Consider the following 15,289-nt stretch of genomic DNA (forward strand, 5'->3'; position numbering starts at 1 on the left):
TGTTTTTAAAAGTTAAAATATATGGACATTTCTGTTTACTTTTTGGTTTTTTTTTTAACTGATTGTCACTAATAAAATATTCGTGATGTACATTAAAAATTTTCAGTATATATGTAAATCAAAAAGTTAAATTATCATTTAGTTATTTTAAATATACCACTATATTTTTAACAAGATCCTTATGTTAATTTTTACATATTAACTTAACAAAAATTTTTAAACAACGTGATCTATTAGTTTATAAAATTAACAAAAAAGCAAAAACATGTATGTAGTCAAAGAAATAAGCTTTTTAAAAGCATAAATGTTGAAGAAGCAGTACTTAAATTATTATAAGTTTAGGATCAGCAGTAATTTTTTGGAAAATGCAATAAAAAAATATCCAAAAATGTATTGCTTGATAATTAACCTATGCATTTTATTAATGTAAACACAAAAAAGGTCTTGTTTTTTTCAAAATACTCTTTGAAGTTTGTACCTAAGGATACATGATTAGTATAAGAAAATGCCTAATTGACTACAAAGTTATTAAAGTTCAAATAAGATAATTTATACTAAAATATAACATATGTTTTTTGAATGATTTATAATAGCTGGATTCAGATAACTTGACAGGGTGTAAGCTGTGTTTGGTAGGTATTTCATGTATATTATTGGAGTTTTTTCTATTTTGTTCTCACTTTAAAAGCGTGAAACTCTGATTTTGTGAGAATAGGATGTTTATTACCCTTTTAGCGAGTAACCATTTAAAATGTCTCTGCAAATAGTCAGTGGGCAAGATTTTTAGTCAGGAACACAAATTTACTAAAAAAAAACTTTTATGGCCCGGAATTTTAAAAAGACCTAGCGGCCGCTGTGTTGTTTTACCAAGTAGTTATGAAATAAACATTCAATAAGCACTAGTGTGTAAAGTCAAAATTGAAAAAAAAAAAACTTAATCTTTTATTTCTTCTTCATTATCAAATCCAAAATATCTAATGTAAATATCAAACTATGACCTATTGGCCTCCCTGTGGCCCCTTTACTGCTCATGGCACCCAAATGGGCCACTTGACCTCTTTTTGGGAAATGCTAATTTAAACTAAAAGAACTTTTATAATAAGTTTAACAAAAAAGTTACTTCTAGTTGTTTTGCATATGATGTTTGCAAGCTAAAGAAACTACACTGGCTAAATAATTTTGTTTGGCATTCGGTATGTTGCCCACCCCTGCTTTAAAATTTTGCACAATTAGTAAGTTTAACATATTTTAAATGTTAAAAGCGTTCATTGTTGAACTAAAGTTTTTAATATCAAGTTTGCTAGTAATCAATAGTAGCCCTTAAGGATTTCAATATTTGATAAAAACTATGGTACAACTAGAAAAGTTAAATGTTTTTTTTCTTAACTTTTTAAAGCAATTGCATCAACTATCTTTCAAATTCCTTTAAAGTTTTTAGTTTAAAAGGTTGGTTTTCCTCAAAAATTTTATCTTGTAATTGTATTTAGACTTCTTAAAAACTTACTTTTATATCATTAACTTTCATTTTTTAAGACTTCTCACTCACTTCTGGCTTAATAAAAAAAAAGTTGATACAACAAGTGCTGATGAGAAAATAAAACTTTTCACAACTAAACTTTTTGCAACAGTTCTAGTCAAACTTTAATGTTTTATAGAATTGACTTGATTTCATTGTTTATTGCAATATCCTTTGGTTTTATATTATAGTATGTTAGTACCTTCAAACATTAAAAAATAAAGAATTGCATATATCAGTGTTCAACACTACTGCAACTATTTATTTATTTTAAAATACTTGAAATGAAGAACAAAGTATAACTTACTTAAGATAGATAATTTTATTTATGAATATAAAAGTTTATCTAATGTCTACCTTTTAAAGATCTGCTAAAGGTAAGTTACATTTTTATTTTATGAAACTAATATACTTTTATAATTCAACTTTCATTCTTATACTTAACAACAAAATTTTAACAGTTAGCTTACAATGCTTTTTAACGAACTTATTTTTGCTTCAAAAACACAGGTATGTTTAAAAACAAGTTATGAAAACTGCTAGCTAAGTATAATTTTAAAACTTTTACCTAGATTAAATTGAAACATGCTATTAAGCTTGTTACAATGTTGTAAAGTTTTGAATTTAAAATTATAGTTTTGATCGAAATTTCTTAAGCTCTGCACCTGTGCATTATAGTGTGAACAGCAGGGTCTCCCAAAGTGCGCCAAAATAGAAATTTAGGGGGTAATGAGCAGCAAAGGGGTAAAAGAGGGGCCATGAGCAGTAAAGGGGCCACAGGGGGCATTGGTCCTTGAAACTTACACTAGATATTCTGGAGTTGATGATTAATAGCAAAAAAAAGGTTGTAGGTGTTTCTATTAGTAGTTTTGTAAGTAATCTTGTTTTTGAGAGGTTCATAGTTTCCTTATTTCTTTAATGAAGCTATTTGAAAAAAATTGGAAAACTCTGCTAAATACACTCTTACACAAATAAAATATAACATCATTATATTTAAGACGTTTAGTTAATTTTTAATTTAATTAAAAATGTTAAAAATTCACTATATAGTTTTCATGGTAGAGTGATTTAAATGTATTTTAAAGTTTTTAAAATCAATTATCAAAAGTTAAAAATTAAACATTATATATTGCAAATCCTGTGCTAAAATAAGATTCGTAAATCTGATGTGTTATAATTCAATTTTTAATTACTATATATATAAAATAAAATTAAAAGTACATAAAATAAAATAAACCAAATAATTTTTATAGACAATAAGTGCGTTTCAAGTTTAATCATAGTAAACTATTAATTACGTATTTTTAATTAATAAAAATTTCTTTGTGTTTTCAATATAGTCTAAACCAAATTTAAATTTAATAATTTTAACATTTAGTAGTAGTTTATCAAGATATTTCATATACTTATAAATTATAAAAAATTACAAAAACTTGTAGTATTACTGTATATAAAGTAAGTTTTAGCATTATCACCGTGTGGCAGGATGGTTCGATGCATTACTATGCTAACTGCCACTCACGTAAATACGAGCACTCGCAGGTTCAAACCCGAGATACAGCGAATTATTAGTTCAGAGCGAGTGCTCATAAAGAACAGCATTTTTTTTTCTCAAATGAAAAAGTGCACGTCTAAACTGAGGTTTTTCAATTTTTTTTTTTAATATGATTATATTTATACTAGTTTGCAATTTTTTTTGCATTCTTTTAGTAGGTTTTTAACACTAAATATATTACTTTATAAGAATATTTGTTCACTTTAAAGTTATTTAGCATACAGAAAAACTGATTTATAAATGTTTTAAATATTTGTTAAACTAATGTTGTCTGTTTAGTTTTATTTAAAAGCCACAGTTTTTCAATTCCTAGTTTATAATGACAAATAATTTTTATAAAATACAAACAAAATATTTTAAACAGGTCGAACATATATTTTAGTTCATATAAGTCAATTGGTAGTTCAATTATTGATGTCATAAAAACATAAGTGTTTGTCATTGTATTATTTACATGTAGAAAATAAAGCTTATAAAATCTGTTTTATTCAAGCAAAAACTTTTTGAAATTAATTTATGGTTTACAAGATTTGTTAAGGTTATTGAAAGTTTTTAACAGGTATAAGATTACTCTCTACAATCTAGGGCAGGGCAACGTAAATAGTTGACGGGCCGGATCCAAAAAAAATAGTTATAAGTTGGCCGGAGCATTTGGAGTTATATATTAACAGGATTCAGATGGATCCTTTTTTATATCCGGATCTTAATTTGTAAATATTATCATGATCCGGCTAAATAATAATTTTAGACAAGATCCAGATCTGAATGGAAGCTAATTTGAAAAAGATTTGGATCCGGCTGGATGCTAATTGATTGAGTATTTCATAATTTGAATAATGTATTAATGACTAAGGTTCTTAAGTTTGAAATTTTGTGTTATTTTTTTAAAGTATTTATAACTCTATTTTTATTGTAACTCTGGACCGAAGGAGTAATAGTTATAAAAATTAATTTACTTACTAAAAGTTACTCGAGGCTAATATTGTAAGCTAAAACATCAAAAAATTCTTAATTATTCGAAATTATCTAATTTTGGCAATTCTTGGCTGGAGTTTTCTTTAATACTATTATTCAGAAGTTAACTAGCCTTACAATATTAAATTACTACCTTTTAATTTAATTAAACTAATAAAGACTAATTATTTATTTTTGCAAAAAAAAAAAAACAACAAATAATTCTGATATAATAAACAATTTTATCATAAAAGGCAAAAATATAAAGTTAAAAAGATCTCCATGAAACACTTAAGGTTAATCATATAATAAAGATGTCTAAGTCTAGTTACATGACGGTTTGGGAAAATTTGCAAGTGCACTGAAATACCGATTAGGTTTGAAATTAGCCTATCTTTGTTAATTTTTATGATTGGAATTGTTTGTTTTCAAATGTATGAAGTCTCGAACAAAAGTTTCATGGTCATATATTGAAGTTGACGAAATTTGGCTCGTTCAAAAATACATAAATTATATCTAAAAATCTACTATAAGTAATCAAAATTAAATTTTTTATTTAAATTTTCATATCAAAACATTTGAAAAACAGTTAATCCTAGATAAAAATTACATTTGCTTAAAACTTTGATACTTTTACTTTCAAAATATCAAACAGTAATGATCAAATTCTGAAAATTTACCAAGTTCTGTACTTTAAAAATAATGTTATCAAACAATTTATCTAAAATACTTTTTTTAAAGTACTGACATAAAATGACGTAATACTAGAATAAAAAAGATATTAATTTACTTTGAAACATAATAACCATATTAATTTTATAAAATTTGAAATTAAGATCAATTTCACTAATGAAAATAGTATTAAAAGAAAAGTTAACATATAAAACTGTCATATTATATTTTAAATGTAAAGTTCAAAGAGTTTAGCGAGAACAATTACACTAAAAAGAAGTCAATGAGATATTTTTTGATCATCAAAGTTTTTAACAAGTTGTTTAAAATCTGGAAGTATTTTCATAGTAGATATTCTCAGTAATGACTGCAGATTGGTATCAGTAAGATTTGAATGCAGCTTAGTTCTGTTTATATACATGGTTGAGAATGCTTGTTCGCACGTAGACCCAAACAGAACAAGTAACTTCATTGCTGTCTTTTTTAAGTTAACAAACTTTGACTTGTTAAAAAGGGCAAAATTCTGTCAAAGTTTTAATTTTAGAACTTTTCTTTTAGTGTACTGTCACACTGAAGTTTAACATTTCTAACTGTATATTACTAAGTGCAATTTCGATGTTAAAATTAATACCAAACTCTTCTATTAGTTGTTGAAAGTCTGCAAACCGACGACCAAGCTCATTATCAAGAAACTATCGTTATCAACTTGTCATCACTAAACTTAACCATATAATTAATCAAAAAGTCGTTAATAAAAAAAATCAATAGCATAAAAGAGTGCAAATTGTAGTCTCAAATTAAAATATATTAGTAAAATTTAATGTTGAGCAGTTTGGCTTAAAATAATTGTCAATGTTTAAAATATTTTATTTACATTTCTAAACAAGTATAAAAACAACTCACTACACATCTGGGAAAGACAGCAACTTTTAACACGTCTATTTTTATGAAATTCTTTATGTTAGGTAAGATCATTAAATTAACTAAAGAAAATTATTGTTTTTTGATAATTTGAGAAAGGATCACTTCAACTGACTCAAACAGAGTAAGATACTTTAACAAATAAGTGTTTTTATCACCTCAAAAATAAAAAGCCAATTTTACAAACATTTTTGTATTATAATAATTAAAAAGGTTTTGTGCAAATTTTGTAATATTTACATTGGCTGGCCGGATTTCAGATAAATTTTGAAAATGCTTAGCGGGCTAGATCATCTACTCGCGGGCCGGATCAATTTTGTCTGCGGGCAGGATTCCATTTAAATTTATAAATTGGGCGCCGGTCATTTTCACTCCACGGCCCTGATCCGGTCCGTGGGCCATACATTGCTCACCCCTACTATAATTAGTAGTATTTTGTTTGACGATATGTGCGGCTGGCGTTCATTCGTGCCCGCAAGAGACAACTCGCTTTTAAAAGAATAAATGAGAATTAGGAATGCGGCACATAGTTGATAAAACTAAAACTCTTGTCATTCATACTTGCATCTACACGCTTCACACATATTCACTACTTGTCACGTGATTATGAAATGGAATTATTAAGAATGTAACGCGTCAAAGTTGAGCCATTCTAATACTGTCTATGAATATGGGACACGGTTAAAATCAAAATGCGATCTAATTTACTTGTGTTCAAAGTCTATGTATGTATGCATCTGATGATAGGATAGTATATATATGCTTGTTTTGGACAACAGCCAGTTATTGTACAATAAGAGTTAGAGTTACAACTTTCATGTAACTTTTTTAAACTCTACAGTTTTGGTTAAAAGTTCAGTTATTCACTTTAACTGTTTTTTACAGAATTTAAACCTTTTGTTAATCCTTTGACTTATAATTTTATGATTTCTTCAACTTGTAGAACTTTTCAATGAAAAAATGTTTAAGCTTTTTCAAGTAAGTTTTGAATTTTCATTAATAAAATATATTTGATAAGTGTAAATTTATTTATTTTTGTTAGTTGATTTCGTTAATTGAGAAAAAAAAGCATAACTCTGTACCTAATAGGGTAATTATAAATAAGGCGATCTTTAAGCTTTCAGCTATTTTGTTTTACATTTGGAAAATATCACAAAAACACTCTGTTCAAAATTTAATACGTTTTGAAGAAACTTCACCTTAGCATCATCCAATTATTTTGAAAACCTACTCAATACCAACTGTATAGGAGCCTAAAAACACAGACTAAGTCTTATGTTGGTTTATTAGATAGGAGGAACAGAAGTACAGCGTGTTTAAGTTCGATGTGGTCGATTATTACCCTTCTATTAGTGAAGAGTTTATGATTAAGTCACAGAACTTTGCTAATAATTACATTAGTGTACCTGCTGAGGACTTAAGCCTGATAAGAAATGCCTGCAAATCGGTACTCTGCGAACAAGGAGCTCTGTAGAGTAAAAATAGATTAAATACCACCAACTCACTTTTTGACGTAGCACAGGGATCTTACATGGGCGCAGAATTATGCAAACTTGTTGGACCTTTCTTTTAGATTGGCTAAAAGATATCTTTGGTTTAAATAGAGTTGGGTTATACAGAGACGATGGTCTAGCTGTATTGCCCAACTCATCTGGCTTTAAAGTTGAGAAGCTAAAAAAACAAACACATGCCTTCTTCAGATCTATGGGGTTAAGAGTCAATGTGGAATCGCCACTAGTGATAACTGGCTTCCTAGATGTGATGCTCAATTTGAATGATATCTCTTTTAAGCCTTATATAAAACAAAACGCTAAAATTATGTATGTTAACAAACAATCAAGCCACTTTAAAAATATTATAAAACAAATTCCTATATTAATAAATCAACGCCTAAACAAACGATCTAGTAAAGAAGACAATTTTCTAAAGTCAAAAGATGAATATGAAAAAATAATGAAAAAATGCGTGTACGATAATAAACTTAAATTTGAAAAACCTGAGCAACAACCTAAAAATAATCAAAAACATGAAAGAAAAAGAAATGTAATCTGGTACAACCCTCCTTTTAGCAATTCAGTAAAAACTAATATTGGCAGAAAGTTTATAAATCTATTCATAAAACACTTCAATAAACAAAATCTGCTAACAAAAATTTTTAACAAACATAATATGTGAATAAGTTATTCGTGTACGGCAAATTTAGAGATCATCATTAAGGCACACAACCAAAAAATTTTAAATCAAACTCAGGAATTCGATGTCAACGTGGCTGCGCTGGTAGCTGTAAATATAATTTGAAAGGAGTCAATTGCCGTTCAGAGAACATCGTTTACAAGGCCACAGTTAACTCTGGCGTTGAGACAAGGTTCTATGTTGGCTTGTGCTCGACTCAGTTTAGATTCAGGTATGCCAATCATAAAAAATCTTTTAAAGGCAGCATATATGAAAATGACACTAAACTTTCGAAGTATGTTTGTGGCTCAAAGTTAAGCGGCATTGACTTTAAATTATCCTGGGAAGTTATAAAAAGAGCACACCCATAGCTGACGCCAATAGCCCAATATGTAGGCTATGTCTTAAAGAAGCAACAGCCATTGTATATGCATTGAAAGACAAGAGATGTCTAAATAAAAGGAACGAGTTTGTAACGTCTTATAGACATAAAAAAAATGCTTTTAAAGTTTAATAAGTTTTAATTTCATCTTAAAATAATCTAAATTACAATTTTCATCTTAATTTTATATTTATCTCTTTCAATTATCTGCCCTAATTATTCACTGAAGTTTTATGAATTTTGCCAGTTTATTGTCGATTAGTAAATTAATTTTTACACAAGCCGTTTTGCATGATTTTTGATGGTTGCAAAACTACGTCATAATCTATTTGTGCTAATTTTTTAACTTTCATTTGTGTATTTTGTTTTGTGCTTTTTTTAAACTTGTTTTGAAGCTGATGAGTGCATAAGCACGAAACCCGAGTCCTTTGAATTTAACATCTTGAAATAAACCTTTTTATTAATAAAGCCCTTAAGGTCGGCTCAGTGTGAAACATTTGGTCTTTCAAGTTAAATAACTTAATTCTATATAAATATACATATAAACTAAGGTGATGACTTAAACTTAATTACTTTTTATAGAGCCCACTTGAAGGGCTTTCAAATAATTTATTATATTGCTATAATTATTATAAATTATTATTAAATAAGTTTTGAGAAACCTTTATTTATTATTTTTTTTTATGTAGGCATTTAACTGCTTTATAAATAAAAAAGGTTTTTGTTTTGTTCTTAAACAAATGTTAAAGATAAATGCTTTTTTTTATGCTGTCGACCTTGTATAATTTCAAAATTATAACAGTGCAGACAAATCGTTTGTGTTATTTTTTTTAAACGAGTTAAGCTTTAGTTAAATAGCATTCTTTTAATGAACATTTTCTTGTAATATTTAGTGGTCAATTAAAAATAAAGTAAAATTCTAAGTATCAAATTACAAGTATATAATTACATTTTACACTTAAACTTACTTAGAACATATTTGTAACAAATGACTAGAAAACATATAATATATAAAGTTAACATACATAGTTAATATACAAAGATAATAACACGTACAGTTTTTATAACACTTAGGTTTTAGAAAAGGTAACTAACAACTGAATTTAATTTACAGATAAGCTCACTCAGAGTCAACAACATTCTGCTAGGTGAATTTGCACCTGATGGCTTTAAAGTTATTTATTGTTAATAGTACAAATAATAGTTTTATTTAATCTCATTTATTTAATTTTTTAATTTTTAATAAAGTTGATTATTTTTATTTTAACAGAACATAACAAGCCAATAGGAACAAAAAAGGTTTCAATTAAATCTTATGCTAAAAAAATAAGTTTACTTATGTTTCTAAAATTTTTTTATTCTCATTAGGGGAAGAACAAACACAGAAATTTAGTCTAAAATTACCACTATTCTATTTAATTAACAAAATATTACTATTTAAAACTATATTTTCTAACCTTAATAGAATAATTAAGTATCTATACTAATTCACATAAAGTTCTTAGAATAAATAAGTCGAAAAACTTTTTATAAGTTTAGATATTATTACACAATATTCATATATCAAGACACTTTAAATACACTCTTTAAACTGCAAGAAAAATGTTAAGCGGTTTTTAAAAAGGTTTTTTAAAAGCAACATTATTATCTTGTATTAGTTATAAAATTTTTGTAAGACTGGGACTCATTTAAAATGTTAAACGTTGTGAATTTTATAACAAAATCGATTATTTTTGTTTAATATCAATAAGTATATTAAATAACAATAAAAATCCTAAAAGATGATTTTATTATTAAACAGCATTACACGGCTGAATGACCCAAAAACATATTAAAAGTTTACATTTAATATTTCTAACTTTGTTTTAAATAACCTTTTATATTTATTATTTTTTGTTTTTTTCAATTTATTTTTTCTGATTTTTGCAATTGTTAGTCCAATAAAAACAGCTTTTTGAATGTTTAAGCTTTTTTTTAGTTGTTTTAAATTTACATAAACCTAAAGATGAAGCTCATATAAAAATATATTATTTTTTTTCTTATAAAGTGAAAATAATTTATTAATTGTAAATTAATTATGAATTTTCTCAAGCCTAAATACCAAAATTGTGATGAAAATCAGATAAATCAAAAAATGTTCACATATTTTTATTTATTAAAAAAGTTTTTTTTTTGAATTATTAAAAGTGTTTGCTAGCTTTAATTTTTTTTTTCTGCTTTTGATTAAACAAACATCTTTTTAGTATTTCAAAAAAACCCACTCACAGCTGATTTAAAAGTAGAGTAATTATGATCTTTCAAGTAGAGCGATGTTTTGTAACAGGCTTAATTTTAAACTTTAAGTTTGTTTAAAATTAATAAAACGTATAATAAAAAAATCTATCGTTTAAACAGAATCAGAAAAATCTAAAGTTGGGTCTAATGAATCTTCGACGTATTAAAAATAAGGACACAATTAGATATCAAATCATGTTTTATTTATATTGTTTTTCTTTTTCCTTAAAAAGCTTCTGGAAACTTATAAAATACTACATTATGGTACGCTCTTTGCTAACATTTTAGATACCTGACTTTGACACCAAAACTTTAAAACATGGTTAACATAGTAAACGCGTTCAGTTTACAAAATAGTTTTAAGCGTATAAAATTTTACACACGTTGCTTAGTTTTAAAATTTCTGATCGCTTAGTTAAATAAAACTGTAAACCATGCCAGCATAATTATATATGTTTAAAGATAATTTTATGCCATATACTACATATCAATTGTAAAATTAAGAAATTAAAAACTAATCCGAAAAATCGTAGTTATACGAATTTAGGTAATTTTGACGGGTAGCATATATATCTATGTTCGTGTTCCACATAACATAGTTTCATTTGATTAAGATTGTTTAATCATTTACAATAAAAAGAAAAAGCTATGCTTTATTTTTAAAAAAAACTTAAAAAACATGTTGTTTTTAGTTTACCAACACTATAACGTTTTTAATTAATTGTTGCTTTGTTTGTAGCCCTATAAGTAAAAAAAATATCTTCATAAGTATTTAACAGATTTTATAAAATATTAAATTGAGCAGGAGAATCGTAATAACGATGGTGAAAATGCATAAAATCCAGTTCAAAGAATACAATTAATAAACCCACGAAATAGAATAAACCAACAGAGAGATCTACGACGAAAAAGACAACAACTACAACAAAGACAACAACAACCAAATGTGGATCTTAGAATAGCACAGAGAATGGTAGAACGTCTAAAACAACAACAAATAGGTCTGACATTTGAAAGAATTAGGAGGTTTGTACATTTCACTGCAGACGAACCACTGTTTAGCGAACAATGCATCGTTTGTCTTAAAGATTTGCAAATTGGTATGGAAATGGTCCGTCTAGACTGTCAAGGCAGCCATTATTTGTGCAAAATTTGTACAGATGCTTGGTTTCAAAACAACAACAAATGTCCTTTGTGCAATCATGTTTTCAACTAAACAGTCGTTGATATTGTTATTGTGCACTAATAATTTTAGTAATTCGTACTACGTGTAATAAAAACAACACATAATTAATTTTAAATGTTTTTTTTTCTATAAAAAATTTTACCTAGTAGTTCTAAAACATACAAACTATGCAACAGTAGTTTATACTTTCTGAAGAAATAATCTCAACTTTAGTAAGTGATTTATTCTAAACCTTAAATTTTATTTTAAATTACATTGTGTATTTTAAAAATAAAAATCATCAGCTGATAAATATTTGTACAAAAAATTACTGCGAGCTTGTTTAGAACTTTAATTTTTTCTTTAACCTATGCAAACAATATTAAATCTAAGTTGACATTGTTTTGAAATTAAGTTTATTAGTTGAAGAAAAGAACCTAAAAATATATTTTCAAACTAAGTACATGGAATTCATGGAATAATAAAACGATGCACTTTCATAAGTTGGTATTAAGTCCCTATTACATAAGTAAATAATTTTAGACACAAAAGACTAAATATCTACAATTTTAATAAAAATAATAGATAACATCACCGTAAAGCTGTTCAAGTACTAGTATTTTGCTAACTGTAAAGTTTGAAAACATAATTAAAAAAAAAAAGTTTACTTGCAACCTTTTATTTGACAGTTTCTGATAAAAGCACCTTGTCGCCTTTAAGTTTGATCCATTTATGGCAGGGTTTCCCAAAGTGGGACAAGTGGTCCCATAGGGGGTCATGAGCAGCAAAGGGGTGAAAGGAGAAGAGGGAGCTTGAGCATTAAAGGGGCCAAATTGGGTAATTTACTGCCATTTAGTCATAGTTTGAAATTTTCACTAGATATTCTGGAGTTGCAGATGAAGTGCAAAAAAAGATTTTAGGTGTTTTTAATGGTAGATTTTTGAGTAATATTTGAATTTGATTTGAAGGGGGTCATAGCTTTTTTAATTTCTATAAAAAATTTTCAATAACTTAAAAATATTTTGGGAAACCCTGGTGTACAGTATTTATTTTGAATAAAAAACTTATAAGACTTTTAAAAGTATTTCAACAAAAATGTTATCGATTATTCTAGTTCTAAAAATTTACTGTTGATATTTTATAACAATTTCGGGCATAGTATTTAAAATAAAATAATCTAATTATAAAAAACTCAGTTTAGGTAGTAAAAGTATATATTAAGTTGTAATTTGTACTTCAATAATCTACTGTATTGTAACTGTGTTAGTATTGGAAAGTTTTATTTGATTAAGATTGCAGTTTATCGTTAAATGAGATTTTATTATAAAATTTACTATATCATATAATCTTTAGTAAATAAAAGTGTTATCTGTTTTAAGATAGGTCATTATGATAAGAAAATAGTTAAAAGCCTGCTGTAGTCTGCTATACTAACATTTAGCTAAAACTCACATGAAGAGTGTAAAATTAACTCACATTTAAAGTTATTAAATGTTTCTTATATAAATTAAGAAAGCTAAAACTTAAAATTTTTAATTAGTTTCAGTAAGTAAAATGAGTAAATTTCTTAAACTTATTACTTTTTATCTATTTATCGACCTGTTTTTATTATAACAATCGATTTATAACAAACTTTATTAACTGATCTGTAAGTTATTAACAGTTTTTATGTTAAATATTATTTTTTAATTTCCTAGAAAATACGTTAAAATGTATCCAAGTGGTGTGCGGTTCTTTGTTTTTTGTTCTTCAGGTCCTAGGAGAAAATATTTTAAGTGCTTTTTTGTCCTTCCATAATCTATATTATAAACATAGAAATATACGTCAACTATAAAAATAAGCACAAAAAGCGATTTATATTATAATAATCAATATTTTCTCCGATTTATGACAATTCATGCATCAAGTATAAAACAATTAATCTTTTACATTTGTTAATTTGAAGTTTTTTATAGCCTACATAAATATGAAGACTTAAATTAAAAGGTAGTATATCATTATTATTTTATTATAAGTATTTGAAAAGTCCCTCAAATAAAAACAAGTATTTATTAGCATAAAGAATCCGTAAAATTATTCACAGATCGAACTTTTTCTGACAGATCATTGTTTGATTAACTCTTTTATAGATCAACAAATTGAATTAAATTGGAAATATTGAAACCTTTAATAAAGAAAATGCTAATTAAATATTGGTAGAAAAATATCTTTTGCAGATTGCGATTTTATTTAGAATTTGTAAAAGTATATAAAATTAAATAAAACGTCTTATAATCATACAAAAAATAATCATTCAAAAATCCAACTTTCTTTAAATTCAATATGACGTTTGCAAATTATATTTTCTAAATGAAAATAAGTAACTTTTACAAAATCAACTTTATATTTTGGATTAGGACTTCTTACTTCTCTTCAAAAAAGTTCATCTTACTTAATCTGTGAGTTTGTTTGTGCATTATTTAATACAATAACAAAATAGTTGATGTGTTTTACTTTATGATAATTTATTTAGTTTTCAAATTAAAGAAATTTATCTATAAACTCAAGTGTTTTATTTTCAGCAATGATAAACAAATTTTAAGAAATTTTTTTCTAAATACTTACGTTTAGCAAAACTGTGAAGAAAAACTTTTTTATAGTATAACTTTATTATATAAGGAGAGCACAAACAGTAATTTAAATGATTTACCATTAACTTTTATTCAAAATGACCTATTTTGTTATAATTTAAATAGAATAAAAGAACAAACCATAAAGAATTAAACAATAGAATAAAATGAATTAAATAGAACAAACCATAGTATTCATAAAAACTACAACTAACTAAAACTATGACTTCAACTGGCCAGACCACATTGTTCTTAGAATTTATTTTTACATCAGATTTTTTTGTTTCCTCTAAAATTGTGTCCAGGTTTGATTTTATTTTTAGAGTTATAGCTTTGATATTAAAAAAAAGCATATACATTGCATGAATAAATATTCAAAACAAAACCTTTATTAAATGTTTTGGTTTTAAGAAACAAATAAAGAGATCTCAACTACTGAAAGAGAAATAATGAACTTACTCTTTCAAGAACTTATTTTACAAACTAATTTTCGGTCAAAGACCTCGTCAGTGCTTAAATAAATCTTATTCAAATAGAATTCTATTTGAACAAGACTTATTTAACTACTGACGAGGTCTTTGACTGAAGCTTAGTTTGTAAAATAAATTCTTGAAAGAATAAATACAATACTTTTATATCATTTTATGTTAAATGTTGTAAAAGCACTCTTTTTTTTTTGTATTTTTAGTATTGAATCGTAATTTTAAGTATAGATTTAAATCCAACTGTATTAATTGTTTCTTTAAGTGTTTTTTTTAAAGATATTGTTTTTGAATAAATTATTTGAAATACATTGATAGAAGTATGTTTTGATTTTAGTTTCTTAACATTATAGATACAAGCCATGAAGTAAACTTTTTTTTAACTATTTACAACTTTAAAGGACATGATGCTTAAGGTATAAATACTTTCAACGCTGATTTATACTAGTATATACATCGTAGTTTGTTTTTATCATACTTAAAAACCTCATTTAATACTATTCATCGGTTATCATTTTATTTATATCTGAATTGTTTTAGTAATGAAAAGTTTTATCTTTAAAACTTATTAGTTTTAAAAATGCTAA

The sequence above is a fragment of the Thalia democratica genome, chromosome 1 (assembly GCF_965202585.1).
Source record: "Thalia democratica chromosome 1, ktThaDemo2.hap1.1, whole genome shotgun sequence".
Lineage (NCBI taxonomy): Eukaryota > Metazoa > Chordata > Thaliacea > Salpida > Salpidae > Thalia > Thalia democratica.